The sequence below is a fragment of the Chrysemys picta genome, chromosome 11, assembly GCF_011386835.1.
Source record: "Chrysemys picta bellii isolate R12L10 chromosome 11, ASM1138683v2, whole genome shotgun sequence".
Taxonomy (NCBI): Eukaryota; Metazoa; Chordata; order Testudines; family Emydidae; genus Chrysemys; species Chrysemys picta.
Genome location: NC_088801.1, coordinates 62,869,673 through 62,884,561, shown reverse-complemented (window position 1 = coordinate 62,884,561; position 14,889 = coordinate 62,869,673). Strand labels below are relative to the sequence as shown.

The 14,889-nt window shown below is 48.8% G+C and overlaps 1 pseudogene; it reads left to right on the top strand.

Moving 5' to 3' along the window:
- Window positions 1-5,569: 5,569 nt before the first annotated feature.
- LOC101944067 (gamma-crystallin 2-like) lies at window positions 5,570-11,092 on the top strand (annotated as a pseudogene).
- Window positions 11,093-14,889: the final 3,797 nt, after the last annotated feature.

Genomic DNA, 14,889 nt, shown 5'->3' with positions numbered 1-14,889 from the left:
TGTTTGACTTGATTAGTAGCTTACAACCAAGACCACAATTTAAACAAAAACAAAACCTACAGGCAAAACACCAACAGTGTAATTAGAAAAAAGGAACAACTTAATCCCTGGTGTATCTCCAGGGTGATTTGGGCCCAGTACAGGCAGAGGCGGTTCTGAGCTGCAAAGTGCAGATTGGAGTTTGGGTTTGTTCAGATGTAATATTTTGATTCAGGCCCACCTCCGAATATTATGCTTTATTCCTAGGAGCCCCAGTTACAGACCAGCACCCCATTGTGCTACACGGAACAAAAAGATGATCCTAGCTTTAACCCTCCTTTACATAATAATCCAGTTATGAGACGGGTTACTCAATATAAAATGATCCACATTTCCAGCAAACTGGGTTTGATTCCATGGATAATAAGTAAATCATTAGGTCCCAGGGAACTGACCTGGCCTCTTCCTCTCATTTCTACCCCACCCCCACAAATCTGGGTCACTGGCCAGGTCCCCCTCACTGCCAGAGTTCCAAACACCTCCAGAACTAGACCAGAGGAGAGGTCTTGAGGCATTTCGGACCTTCTCAATATGCCAGAGATCCAGCTGGGAAGCCAAGCGGTGACAGGAAATGCTATGAGGAGACCTCAGCTGGGAAGCTTTGGTGGTATATTTAACCAGTCCATCTCATTTATGCAGGTTCAGAGGGGCTTAGGGACCTTTATTCCAGGTTCTAAATGTGCACCAACATGACTGAGTATGGGCTGTTGGAGGCAGCTACAGGAACGGATGGAAGTGTGTTCCCATGCAGCATCCTTATAGCCCTGTTCAGTCACCATTTTCACTCCCTCTTTCCTCTCGTCAGTTGATTTGCTCATTAAAACCTTCCCATATAGGGATGTTTATACTAAATGCACTCCTCCCAACCCCCTGGCAACTGGGAATAGCTCTTCCCTTTTCCCACGTGTGCAGGTAAGGGCTCTCTGCCTCCTCCCCAGCCATGGCTACATGTGGATGAGCACAACACGGCATGCAAGGATTCAGGACACCAGTGGCTGCAACGCACAGACAGTTCTCCCATCATATCTATCAGGGCTCTGATGTTTTAGATCAGAATGTTGGTCTCCTACATCAATACGCTGCACTGGGTTAGATTCCACATGTGTCCTCTCCAGAAGTTTCTCATTTCCCTGAAGCCATGGGACCCATCCTCCCTGTCCTCCTCTAGTGCTGGTACCAAAAGGAGTCTCCACATTCCCTCTCTCGGTGGCTAGAAGGTAGCTACTCAAAGGGCCACAGGATGCCAGAATCAGCAGGGGTTAAAGAGAGCTTTTGGGCCCAGTTAGCCCCACCCCACTATACCTGCGGCCAATGCCAGGCCAGGGGCAGGGAGGAAAGAAGAGAGCCAGGCTCAGTTTGGGGCTGACTGGCGAAAAGGCAGCAGCTAACCGCCTCCCTACCTGAGGGGAAGGAGCACTAGCCTGCCCCCCTGGCCTTAAAGACTGAGGCTCCTCAACCAAGCTGGGGGCTGAGAGCCATGCGCTCTAACCACTAGGCCACTCGGCCCTCCAAGCTGCCTGTGACATGTATATTTTGGAATTCTCCCAGCAAGGTCTTAATATGAGTCTAAAGCCCCAGACTCTCAAATGCCGAAGGGCAGCCATTTCCATAGAGACAGAGGTTGGGGGTCTATTACAGGAGGGGGTGGGTGAGGTTCTGGGGCCTCCAATGTGCAGGAAGTCAGACTAGAGGATCACGATGGTCCCTTCTGACCTAAAATCTAGGAGCAATGAGCACAGGATTCAATTTCATCTGGACATCAGACCGTCTCTTGGCTGCCTTGTTTGTCAACCCTACACAACACAGGGAACTCCCCCTTATCAGCAGAACAGCAGTATTGCACCTCTCCTGGTAGCAAAGTTGTGCTAAGCGCTAACGCAGCCTGTGTCCCCCAGATAAACACTATGTTCTGCAGGTAACAAGAATTTGTTCTTCTCTCCTTTTGTTCACATACAAGACACCTTCTGAAAAGCCCTGGCATGCTCTGGATGTCTGGTGAGTTCTAAAAATCTACATCGAATTACTAAGCAATCCAGAAAATCTTTAGCTCCGTTTGCTCTGTAACCATCTGTCCATCTTCAATTGAGAGGGGAAAAAACCAAAAACAAAGACACAAAAAGCTTCAATGAGTAGATGTCCATGGTGCGTTTCAGAAATTCACAAATCCGGAAACCTTTCTTCATCTCAAACTTTCTTGTCCATTCATTCAGCACCAGGGCAGCCTCTTGGTCTGAAGGGTAACATACAAAGAGAGATGTCGGGTGGACACTTGGTCATCTGTCCACGCCTTCACAAATTAAGTGTGCAGGCCTAATCAGGCCCTGCCTTTGGAAGGATGATTCCTCAAGCTGTGCTCACCCATATAAAATAGAAAATCTATCTCCTTCACATTGCAGATGGCTATTCATCCTTTGTTTCCTCGCCAGGTTACACACTGCTATGGGATATCTCATTGTCCTGGATCGGTGGGCTTTCCTTGCAAAGAAAAATAGGAATTTATCTCAACTTACCTGGAAATTTCCTTTCTTCTAGCAGGAAAGTCTGCAGATCCATCCCATCTGGCGCAAATATTCCTATTCTGAGGGAAGGACTACAGTATTGCATCTCTACTCCTTTCTCTCTTTGGTACACAGTATATCTCTGTCTGCTGGTAATTGGGGTGGAACTTGAAGTTACTCTGTAGTACAGGGGTGGCCAACCTGAGCCGGAGAAGGAGCCAGAATTTACCAATGTACATTGCCAAAGAGCCACAGTAATATGTCAGCAGCCCCACATCAGCTCCACACACACCCCTGCTACCAGCACCTCCCACCCACCAGCAGCCTTGCCGATCAGTGCCTCCCCTTCCCTCCCTGCACCTCCCGATCAGCTGTTTTGTGGCGTGCAGGAGGCTCTGGGGGACAAGGGGAGGAGTGAGGGCATGGCAGGCTCAGGGGAGGGGGCAGGAAGGGGTGGAGTGGGGGCAGGGCCTGTGGCAGAACTAGGGGTTGAGCAGTGAACACCCCCTGGCACATTGGAAAGTTGGCGCCTGTAGCTCCAGGCCCGGAGTCGGTGCCTATACAAGGAGCCGCATATTAACTTCTGAAGAGCCGCATGTGGCTCCAGAGCCACAGGCTGGCCACCCCTGCTGTAGTAGGAACATGTTGATGTGTATTTTTGGCTAGGGTCACTAACCTGTTGGTTAATGGTTCATAGGGTTGCCATACGTCCTCTTTTCCCCGGACATGTCCGGCTTTTCGGCACTCAAACCCCCGTCCGGGGGGAATTGCCAAAAAGCCGAACATGTCCGGGAAAATGGCGGCTCTGCTCCTCCCCGACTCTTCGGCTCTGTTTAAGAGCCGAGCTGCCTGAGCGCTACCGGCTTCGGGCAGCCCCGTGCCTCCAGACCCTGCGCCGCCGGAGCCCGGGAGGGGAAGTGCCTGGCTGGGGGCGCAGGGTCTGGAGGCATGGGGGCTGCCCGAAGCCGGTAGCGCTCGGGCAGCCCGGCTCTTAAACAGAGCCGAAGAGGAGCAGAGCCTCCAGCCGGGGCGGCTCTGTGTAACTGACACAGTGTCAGTTACACAGAGCCGAAGAGGAGCAGAGCCTCCAGCCGCGGGGGCTCTGCTCCTCTTCGGTTCTGTGTAACTGACACAGTGTAAGTTACGCAGAGCCGCCGCGGCTGGAGGCTCTGCTCCTCTTCGGCTCTGTTTAAGAGCCGGGCTGCCCGAGCGCTACCGGCTTCGGGCAGCCCCCGTGCCTCCAGACCCTGCGCCGCCGGAGCCCGGGAGGGGAAGTGCCCGGCTGGGGGCGCAGGGTCCGGAGGCATGGGGGCTGCCCAAAGCCCGAGCGCTACCGGCTTCACGGTTTGCTGGGCAGCTTCCAGACCCTGCGCCCCCGGCTGGGCGCTTCCCCTCCTGGGCTCCAGCTGCGCTGGGGAAGCGCCGGCTGGGGGCGCAGGGTCTGGGGGCTGCCCGGCAAACCCTGAAGCCGGTAGCACTGGGGCAGCCCTTTCCCCCTGGCTGGGAGTGGAAGGGAGGAGGGGGCGGGGTTAGGGTGGGGAAGGAGCGGAGTTGGGGCGGGGCTAGGGGGTGGGGAAATGGGCGGGGCCAGGGCCCGTGGAGGGTCCTCTTTTTTTTATTTATGAGATATGGTAACCCTAATGGTTCAAGGAATTAGGTTTATGAAGTAGCTTTGGAAGTATCACAAACTAGTTGAATCTCCACAGGTGTGGTCATGCCCTCTCTACTTTGACTGACTGGTCTGGTTCTACCTCCCAGGAGGTCCCAGCAGAGGAAGACCCATTTTCATGGATCTGTGGGTTTTCCCTGATAGAAGAATGGAATGATACATTTTCCTAATCTCATGAAATCATATATAAGGAACAACAATCAAAATCCCACAGCACTGGTTTTACTCTGCTTTAAATCAGAGAATCTGGCCATTCTAGAAAACAAAAAATTTCCCCTAATTTTTCATAACCTCCAGTGAGAATTTATTACATTTATTTCTCTGGCCAAACAAATGTGCCTGGAAATAAATATCTGCATCTTTCTCTGGGAGATTGAGAATTGTCTGATTCTTTGGGAATAGTTTTCAATCTCTCTCTCTATATGTGGAGAGAGAGAGAGGGGGGGAGAGAGAGAGAGAGAGAGAGAGAGAGAGAGAAATGTGGGCTCCCTAGAAAAAGTTTTGTCTTAACTAGCTCATGCATTCTTCACCATAACCTTGATCATTTATAACAGTTGCTTCACTTTTATCAACAGGTATAATAGAGGCATTAGCATATTGGGAAAGTTAAGAAAGACAGATGTTCACTCCTAATTATACTAATCACATTTCAGGCCTTTTTAATGTCATAGTGAATATTGTGCTAATAATTAAGTCATTAGACATGGGATCTAAACCAAAACCCCAGATTTAAATACCCCAGGCTTTGGAGGCTTTTGAAATCTGCCGTGAACCTCAGTCAGAATTTTGAACGTCTGTATTATCAAAACCCTTGATCCAAACACTCCTGAGCTTCGGAATCTGTTAGGCCCAGATATGAACTGTCTCTACATACAACATAAGCTTTGCTTAGCCAGCAACTTACTGCACTAATGTGTTTAATGTGTGAATTATGGTGTTTCTAAAATATATCTTGGAACGGGTTCTAATCTACTTTACCTTGTAACCATCACGGAGGGTTTTTTCACCCTTGTCTATTACTGCTCTGTCTTAAATCCTTACCCTTTCACAACCCTCTCTGTTTCTCTCTCTTAACTCCACTTGCTGACCAACCAATTCCATCTATAGCAGGATTACCGAGCTCCAGATACACAATGACTATTCAAAAGGCAAAAAGAACTAGAAAACAAGTCTGTGGTGAACAGAAAGAGGCAGAATGTGGAAGCACATAGGAATGAACCTGAGCTCCCAATGAAAGGCAGTGGCCAAAGCCAAATGACAATGCAATATGCAGACGAAGGGCTTCCAGCTTGGGTATTTAAGCTCCATTAAGCTATCAGTGTAGTAACTGCAGAAGAGAAAGTCAGTCAGGTGGTTTGTCAGGATGGCAAAGGTAATTTTTTATTATATTTTCATTCCCCTCCCACCACACACACATACTTTTTAAAGCCCCTTTTGGTAGCTGATGACTGTTCCCCCCCCACACACACCCACACACACACCCTACCTCCCACCGGAGTTACCCAACACTAATCCTATCCTGTCAGTCAACCAGCCAAGGATTGTTATTAATACACGGTAATGTGGTCTGTTCCTTTCTCGAGAGGGTCACCTACAGTGTTTAATTGTAATGAAAGAGGTGCTGGTGCTCAACAATTAGTTGCTGGAGCTCAAGCAATTTTTTTACATTCATAACTGATGCAGCAAGTCCAGAGGTGCTGGGACTATGAACTACCAAGCCTAGAGGTGCCGGGGCTCAGCCCTGGCAAGCCGTGGCACAAATTAAGCACTGGTCACCTATTCTCTACCTGCCTCCACTGACATGGAGGGACCATATTTGAAGCCATGTCCAATATTAGCTACCTACCAAACCAATGACTCTTCGTCACAGTGAGCAATATCAACATGAGCTGAACCAAAGCAAATAACTACATCCAGCTAACACCACGATGGTCCAACCCACGCAGAATTCTCTGTAACACAGCTCTGATGGTCTATCCCCTTTCTCTAGATCATCTTCTATGAGGACAAGAACTTCCAGGGCCACTCCTATGAAAGCACCAGTGACTGTCCTGATCTGCAGGTCCAGCTGAGCCGCTGTAACTCCATCCGGGTAGAAAGTGGCTGCTTCATGATCTATGAACAACCCAATTACATGGGACAGCAGTACTTCCTCAACAAGGGTGAATATTCTGACTTCCAGCAATGGATGGGCCTCAATGATTCCATCAAGTCCTGCCATGTTATCACATCAGTAAGTCAGCTGTCCTTTATTTCAAACAGTAGTAATTCTATCAGAGAATTAGGCAGGATCTCAGACTAATACATTACAGAGTGCAGTAAAATCTGTATGTGGGCCTGGCTTTCCAGAAGGAAGCCAGTTGTGAGGATGATCCTGGTATAACCCAATTACAAAATACCTGAGCAATAAATTGCACAGGGCTGTTGGCCACCTGTGAGGCTTCAACAGTGCATAATAGTTTTGTGTAGCTCGAGGAATGAAAGAAGTGTGGGTGCCACTGAGTCCCAGGTGACTACATGTGCATTGGTTGACTGGAACCTGCTCTCATGAACATTCGTTCTAAATTGCTGTGGGGTTCTACCTCTGCTCCCTTCCTGGTCCCCAGTGCGTGGGGCATGTTAGGAACGGGCTGAAGATGTAGAGAGGGAATCAGGGAGCATTCCTGAGAGAAGAAGGGGGTGTATTGAAGCACACTGTGCTCCTGCTACTCTCTGTTTCCCATGACCCATAGGGTATAAATTACAGCCCTGGGGCTGCTCTAACTTACTCCAGGCCAGACCCTAGAGCACCCCCTTATAAGAGTATTGAAAAGGTGACTTAAAATGCAAGGATAGGCTTACTAAGAACTGAGGACGTGGGGCGAGATGGAGCCTTTGGGTTCAGCCCATGTAAGGGACAGTACATAGCTGCACCACCCAAAGAGAAGTACCTTTCCTGCTTCCTCCTAGCTAGACGGGGGGTGGTGTAACTTAGTACCACCCTTCTGGGGATGGAGCTTGCTCCCCTCAGGCCTATCCAGTTCTGCTGCTCGGTATAGGGTAGGGGGCAGAGCCAAGACAGTCCTTTCCCCTGAGCTCCAGTCTAAGAGGATCGTACTAGCCCTTACCTCCCTTTGCAGCCTAGGGAACAATCAAGCCCTTCATACCAGGTGTATTGCTCTGCATTTCCAGCAGTGGGACCATGCACAGCAGCAAGCGCTATGCTCGGGAGTGTTTGCAGGACTAGTCCCTTCTAGTAAAAGACACCAAACAGGGGGACTTCCCAGGACCTCAGATTCTGCTGAAGGAATCAACCTCATCAGAACAGAACTGAAAGTAACAACACAAGTGCAGTGCGCCAGAACCCACAGGGCTGTTGTCCCCGGATTCCCAGTCAGATGGGGCTCCGTCCTGACGCCATTGAATTCAGTGACCAAGCTCCAGTGAAGTCAATGAGGTAGGATCAGGACCAGAGCAAGAAACTGGAGGGAGTCCAGAGGTGTGCAATAAAAATGATCTGGGAGCAGGACGGATTAGTATGCGAGGAAAACTGCAAAGAGCTACTTACGCCAAGTGAAGCAAGTGCTAAGGGTAAGGAGCGCATGAGAACACTGTACAAATATTAGAAACATCGGGTGGGGAGAGGACTTAGTTTTGGTGGTAGAAGAGGGATATAACTAGGGGTGACAGGATGGAGATGAATTTCCACCGAGTAGCAGGATAACTTCCTAGCAGGGGGTCGTATTAGGATCTCTACACAAACAAGTTGTGCTGCTTTAACTATCCCGGCTGATTGTGGGGATCTACTACTCCTACACCCACACCACACACAGACTGAGCAGAAGGGCTCTTGTAGGAATGCTGGGTCTGTCACTGCCCATTAGTTCATAACAAAGTTTTAGGGCTGGAACAGCTTGTTTAAATAGATCAATACTGTCCCCTCTCTAGTAACAGCAGGGACTGAACTCGGAACCTTCACCACTAAGAGAATGACCCTCTACCCTTGAGCTAAAGGAGCAACTCCATTAGGTAACAGCAATAGTAGCTTTTGGGGCAAACGCGTAGTGTGCAGCAAGCTGGGGTATGAATGTACAGCACTCCAGCCTCTCCCCTGCTAACTGGTGATGTAGCCCACTGAACTCATGAGTTGCACATCTAGTTAGGCTTGTATAAAGGTGTCTCCCTTTAAAGGTGACATGCAAACCGAGTGGAAAGGGGGAATGGGTTTGTGCCCTTTTGTGCTACTTTATGGTCCATAAAGGAGCCCTGAAGGTATTTTTTCCCCATGCCTTCCCCCTTCCCTCCCCCCAGAAATACTGGGAATGTTGAGTCTTGTTTCATTTTTCACCATGCCTTGGGTGACTCAGAAATGTGGGTTGGGAGCTCTCTTGCCCTTAACTGAAGAGGTGTTGGAGCTGAATTCCTAACAAAGAGAGCTTTTTTTCCCATTGTTGTTAAATAGATGTTAATGAAAAAATAAACAAATCAAAGGGCTGGATATACTGGCTGGCCCAAAGACTTTCAAGTAGTCTGAATAAAAATCATCACTTCTGTCATCAATTATAAGCAAGTCCCACTTCCTTTGTAGCTGTGGTATTATACTCCAAGAGGTCTTTCAGAGTGGATAAGAGTTGGGGTTTTTTGTACACCTCTACCCCGATATAACACGACCCAATATAACACGAATTCGGATATAACACGTTAAAGCAGTGCTCCGGGGGGGCGGGGCTGCGCACTCCAGCGGATCATAGCAAGTTCGATATAACGCGGTTTCACCTATAACGCGGTAAGATTTTTTGGCTCCCGTGGACAGCGTTATATCGGGGTAGAGGTGTATCATTAAACTATATTTTTATTGTATTTGGACAATAATGTCATCAATAGAACATCGCCAATACAAAAGATTGTTAAAGATCAATCTATATCAGCAATGGTAGAATTTCTCTAGTGAAGGAGACATCTGGAGTATCACCGGTTTCCTATACAAAATTCATTGAGAGGTAAATCAAACACTTACACTCTTGGAAGCCAACTGCTAGAGCTGTGTCAATAAAACAGCAGTTCATTTCCTGTACAAGTGCCTGAGTTTACTTCTCAGACGCACGGCAAATAGGAGCACACAGAAAAGAGGTTACACATTTTTCAAGGAAGGTTTCTTATAGAATGATAGGACTGGAAGGGACCTCGAAAGGTTATCTAGTCCAGTCCCCTGTAGGAATTAAGGCTCTAAAAATTTAATCAGGTTCCTCTCCTTAGAGCAAAGATTATATATCTTTGAGAGAGAGATGGAACGGAGGCCTGAAATCTTTACGGCTGTGACTCCAGCTATTCTATAATGGACTATTTTACGGGACACACTTTACTCCAAACTAGGGCCCTGATTCAGTAAACCATTTAAGCACATTCCTAAATTCATCCCTATGGAGCAAAGCACTTATGCACCTGTCTGACTTTAATGCAGTGTGGTCTCATGGATAAAGCACTAGATTGGGGCTCAGTACCCCTGGGTTTCATTCCCAGCCCTGCCACCACCTTCAGAGTGACTTCAGTTTACAGTCTTTGTCTGCTAGTTTAAAGAGCCCTTGAGTATCAGATATCTCCTGTCTGTGTATAGTTACATATCTACCTTGACCAAGACAATTTTAACCTTTGATGAGATAAAAGGACAGAGTATCTTAAGTCTCCCATTGCAAGGTGTGATTTTTAGACCTTGAATCATTCTTGTATGCCTAGGTTATCCCTTGCATCATTCTTGTGCTGCATTTCCATTTTACAGATGGAGAAAGTGAGGCTCAGTGAGGTCTCTGCATTTCCCTAGGATCTAGTGGATTAACCATAGCTCACAGTCAGGACTCATGCATTCTGATCCCAGATTTGACACTCATTTGTTCTGTGACCTGGGATCCACCACCCTCACCACGTGCTTTCATTTCAGGTTGAAAGTTCACCACTGCCATTTATTATTTTTTTTAAGCAAAAGGATCTTTTCAATTTCACAGACATTCAGATAGTGGAAAATGTTGCATGCAAAAATGAATCTTCATTTTTCCGATTCATTTCATGGAAGTTTCACAAACTCAGATTCAGCTGGGGGGAAAAAATGAATTTGATGGCTGTTTCCCCCCATTTGTCATATTTAGACATCTCTCGTGCTTCAGTTACTTTCCTCTTTTATCACCTTAATAATAGTAATCAGAGCACTTAACTCTTACATGGTGCTTCACATCCATAGATCTCAACGTGCTTTACTAAGGAGGGTTTCACCATTTCCATTTTCCAGATGGGGAAACTGAGGCACGGAGCATGACTTCTCCAAAATCACTCAGGAGGTCAGTCACAGACCTGAGAAAAGAAGCCAAGTTTCCTGCCTCCCATTCCAGTGTCCTACCCATTGGGCCAGACTGCTTTTGACTTAAATTCTTCTTTTGACAGATGTTTCCTTACCAAGACTCCAGACCCTGATCCAAATCTCATTGAAATCAATGGGAGTCTTTGCATTTATATCAATGGGTTTTTGGATCAGGTCCGCATAGCTTCCAAGTATCAGGAAAGGTCCAGGTACCTTTTTTATATTCTCTCTTCTCTTTTCGCCACTGCAGCAGAAAGGCTCCAAGATAAAGATTTATGAGAGAGAAGCTCTAAGGGGACAAGTGATGGAGTGTGTAGGAGATAGCAGCGAAGTCCACGATTGCTTCCAATACCACAACATCAGCTCCTGTAACGTACTCGAGAGGCACTGGCAGAGCCACAGCACAGACGGCAGTAGCGCGTGCTGGAACCCGGGGAGCACAGGTGACTCACCGAGCGAGGAGCCCTGAACAGCAGACTCTGCTCTCTCTCACCCCACAGAGACTTTCGCTCCAGACATTATCCGAGTTCTTGCCATTCTGCTTCAGTGGAAAAATAAACCCAGCACGCTGGCATTTCAGCAGCAGTTCTAGTCTGGGTGGGTGTCTAGCAAGGTTTGTTTCCTTTTAAAATGACTATTAAACTCAATGTCAAATGGTACAAGGGTTGTGAAGAGTGAGCACTCATAAGGAATATCTGTATATTTAAACCCTGTGCATTTATTACATTGAAAACATGCCTGTGACAGACCCTCCAGGTGACCTAGAATGGGAGATAACTTGTCACACAGAGGACTACAGACTAGATCCTGCAATGTGCTAAGCGCTGTGGCCCCAATCCAGCAAAGCACTTAACTACATGCGTAAGTCCCATTGATTTCAATAGGGCTACTCACATGCTTTAAGGTAAGCATATGCATGAGTGTTTTGCTGGAGTTCTCAGAATCATGGTCCTAGCAGAATGAACACAGGAAGGTGGTGTAAGAGACTCTCAAATAAAGCCAGGGGCAGTGGATATTGCAGCACAGAGTAGTCCCTGCCTGAGCACAGGAAGTCTAATTTAGGGCAAAATCTTTGACCCCTGAAGAGAGCTTGAATCAGTGGATTTCTCTCTAGTAGGCCAAGGAAAAGGAACCTTCTCTCTCAGCGACTGAGCCCCAACCGCAAGGTTGTAGTAACATCTGCATCTCCTTCATGCCACTTCTCCTCTGGGTTCTGGTCAGTGTGTCTGTGTACAGACCCATGAGCCACTCCCTTGTTCTCTCGCCAGCCAGCCCTGCCTCAGTCTGTCCCCAGCCCACTGAGAGAACTTCTCTGTGGCATGCAGCGGGTGCACAGCCCCCCGGCACAATGCAGTCACAGCAGTTTGGCTGAATAAGGCCCTAAACACCTATGGAAGGGGCAGGATTTCAGTTCGAATGGCATGTTCTGTGTGTTTCATGTCATGACCCCAGAGAGCTTTCTAACGCAGCCATGACAGCCTTGCCATTTCTTCTCCTCCTTGGCCTGTGAGTCAGAACGAGACATTTTCCCAACAAGAATCACTGCGCTCAGCTAAAATCCACAGGAGATCCCCCCAGAACAGAGACATCCTTTCTCCGTCAATACAAGTCAGCCAGGGAGACCACCAGGCACGTGAGCTGCTCTTGCTCACACCCAACACAGCCAGATGAAAGAACCCTATGTTCCTTTCCCGAATGGGTCACTAGCGCCGTGCAACTGCTGAGACTAGCAGCTACAAACAGCAGTGATGAGAGGATGAAATAGAAAGATGAATGAGTAAAAGTAACGATTTTCATCCCTAGCTTTCAAAGCTCCTTACAAAGATGCAGCAGGGAACCTTGGACATAGAGAGATGAAGGCTGAGGTTTTCAAAGGGGCTGAAGGGAGACAGGTGCCCAGCTACCATTGGAAGTCCGTGGGATATGAACACTTCTCTCCTTTCGCCCTTTTTGACAATTCCAGGGAAAAAGACTTAAATACTCAGCCTGCCTCAGAGAAGAGGTCGCACCAAAGCTCTGGATCTGAATACACCCAATCTTTCAGGAGGGGTGAGTAGCAGAACCCGGTTCCAGTCGCTGCAGCTGGTCCCAACGTCGACAAGGGCCTGAACCAATGCCTCTGATCAGAACATCCTCACGCTTTGGAGCAGGAAGGAGCTTAAAATCCAACTCTGAATTCAGAGGCCTCGGCCCATCTCTGCATGGCACTCTGCAACGTAAGGGCCACTTTACTTCTCCTTAGCCACTTCTTGGGTCCTTCCCTTCTGTTCCCTTCCTCCCATCGCTCAGCAGCACCACGCCCACTCTTCACTTCCTGAGCAATAGCCTTACAGGTGTCTCTCAGCAGAATCCTGCATGACTGGCCTTTGCTCTTACTGTTCTATCCCCAAGCCTTATCCTCACCAAAGACTCCCTCTCCACCCCCTTGACAACTTGCATTGTTCCACAGGAAAAGGAGGCTGCCTGACTGGGCTGCTGCAAGTACATCTGTGTTTTGCGGGTGGCTGGGTTCTTCCATATGGTGAGGTCAGATGTAAATGATAACACGGGACAGAGCACGAGATCAGAGCTGATTACTGTAAACAGATGTCTTGCATGCCCCGGGACACAACTGGGATCTACGCATGGCCAGCCCCCTGAGGGCTGTGTGGATGTCAGTTCACGAACACCAATGAAATGATTTTTTTTTCTGTTTAGGTTTTTAAGCAAATAAAGAGAAAAAACAATGTTGGGGGGAGCTCACATTAAACATTACATTAACTCACTACTCCAGAAGGGACGCTGGGTGGCTCAGGCACCTGGGAGTGGGACACAGAGGCTATCCCAGGTTGAAAGTGGGTACCACTTTTCCTCAGTGGTCTGGATGAAGATATATTTGGATGCTGAGCACTCTAGACATAACTAGAAACACACGAGTGGATGGTCTGAGCCCATGGACCCGTAGACAGGGGTTGTACATCACCCCAGCTGGCAGTCTCATCGAGAGGGCAAGGTTTGAATTGTCCTGGGGGCTGAATTTTCTTCTCTCCTGCAGAGGTGCCCCCTCTGGAATGAGTTGAGACAGTTTGGGGACAGTTTCCCAGTATTGTAACTCAGTCATTCCTCAAACCCCACCGATCCCGCAACACACAAAACCCCCTCCATTCGTGCTGCGATGCGAGTGGCTAGCATGACCGGCGGTGCAGGGCAGACCTCGAGCGAGATCACCTTTTCAGCTGCTGCCACAGCCACTCTGGAGTGTGGACGCGCAAACTAACCCAACTAAACCGTTATTCTGTAGCCGGGCCACGCTCTCACATGAGGAGCTAACGCGAGGGAAGTAACTCGAAGGCAGGTCACTTGGGTTAACTCTGGAGCGAAGACGCATCCTGGGTGGAGCACTACATGGACACCCCACTCTGCTCGGACCCCAACGTACCCATTCTGTGGATACACTCAGCACCCAGGGCTGTCAATCCTGCAGTTTACACGGGCACAAAATTCCCTGAAGCAATTGAGATTTGTTAATGTACCTGTTCCTTTGTCCACGCTTCTTAGGACAGTTTTATTTTCTTGATGGAATTTTCCCTGTAACTCTGCGTTGACAGAGCCTACAGTGATCTAAACCCACTAGTGTTACTGCTGGGGCCTCATTGTCCTATGTGCCGCTCATGCACATATAATCAGGGACAGCCCCAGCATCAAAGAGCTTTCAGTGTAAACAGACAAGCTCGACACAGGTGGGAGAACAGGGGTTTAATGAATTAGCCCCAGTTTACAGAGGGGAAATGCTACACGACTCCCCGTTCCAGAACACCCTCTCACGGCTCAGGGGGCATTGCAGACGCTCGGGCTCAGCTTCCACGCCAGTCTCTTCAGCCTACGCCAACCGTAGAGGTGACGTGGCCCTCCAGCCTTGAGAGAGTTCAACCCCTTCCAGAATGAGAGAGTCCCTCAGTCCAAGTCCATCATAGCAAAAGGGTCTTCAGACCCAGTGGGCTCCGCCTTCAGTCCCCTTCCTTGCAGGCAAGCTCCCAGCAGCAATGGCCCACCGCATTGTCTAACCACCGGCTCCTGAGCTCCAATCAACCCAAGCATCTGGATGATAACTCCCCCCTATCAAAGCCTCTGGCAGGCCACAGGCCTCTGGCAATTCCTAGACGGAGCCCAGATTTCTGCCCACATCAGGGCAGCCTGCTTGCTCCCCCCGCCAAGCCAGCCCTCATGTGTAGGGCTCTCCTCCTCTCTGGCAGCCCTCTCTCCTCAGGACTAGCCACAGGAGACTTTGCCTGCCTGCCCTCCTTGCTTCCACTGCCTCCTTCTAAGCCTCACACCCTGCACAGGTGTAGCAGGGTGGGGCTAATGGAACAGAGCTG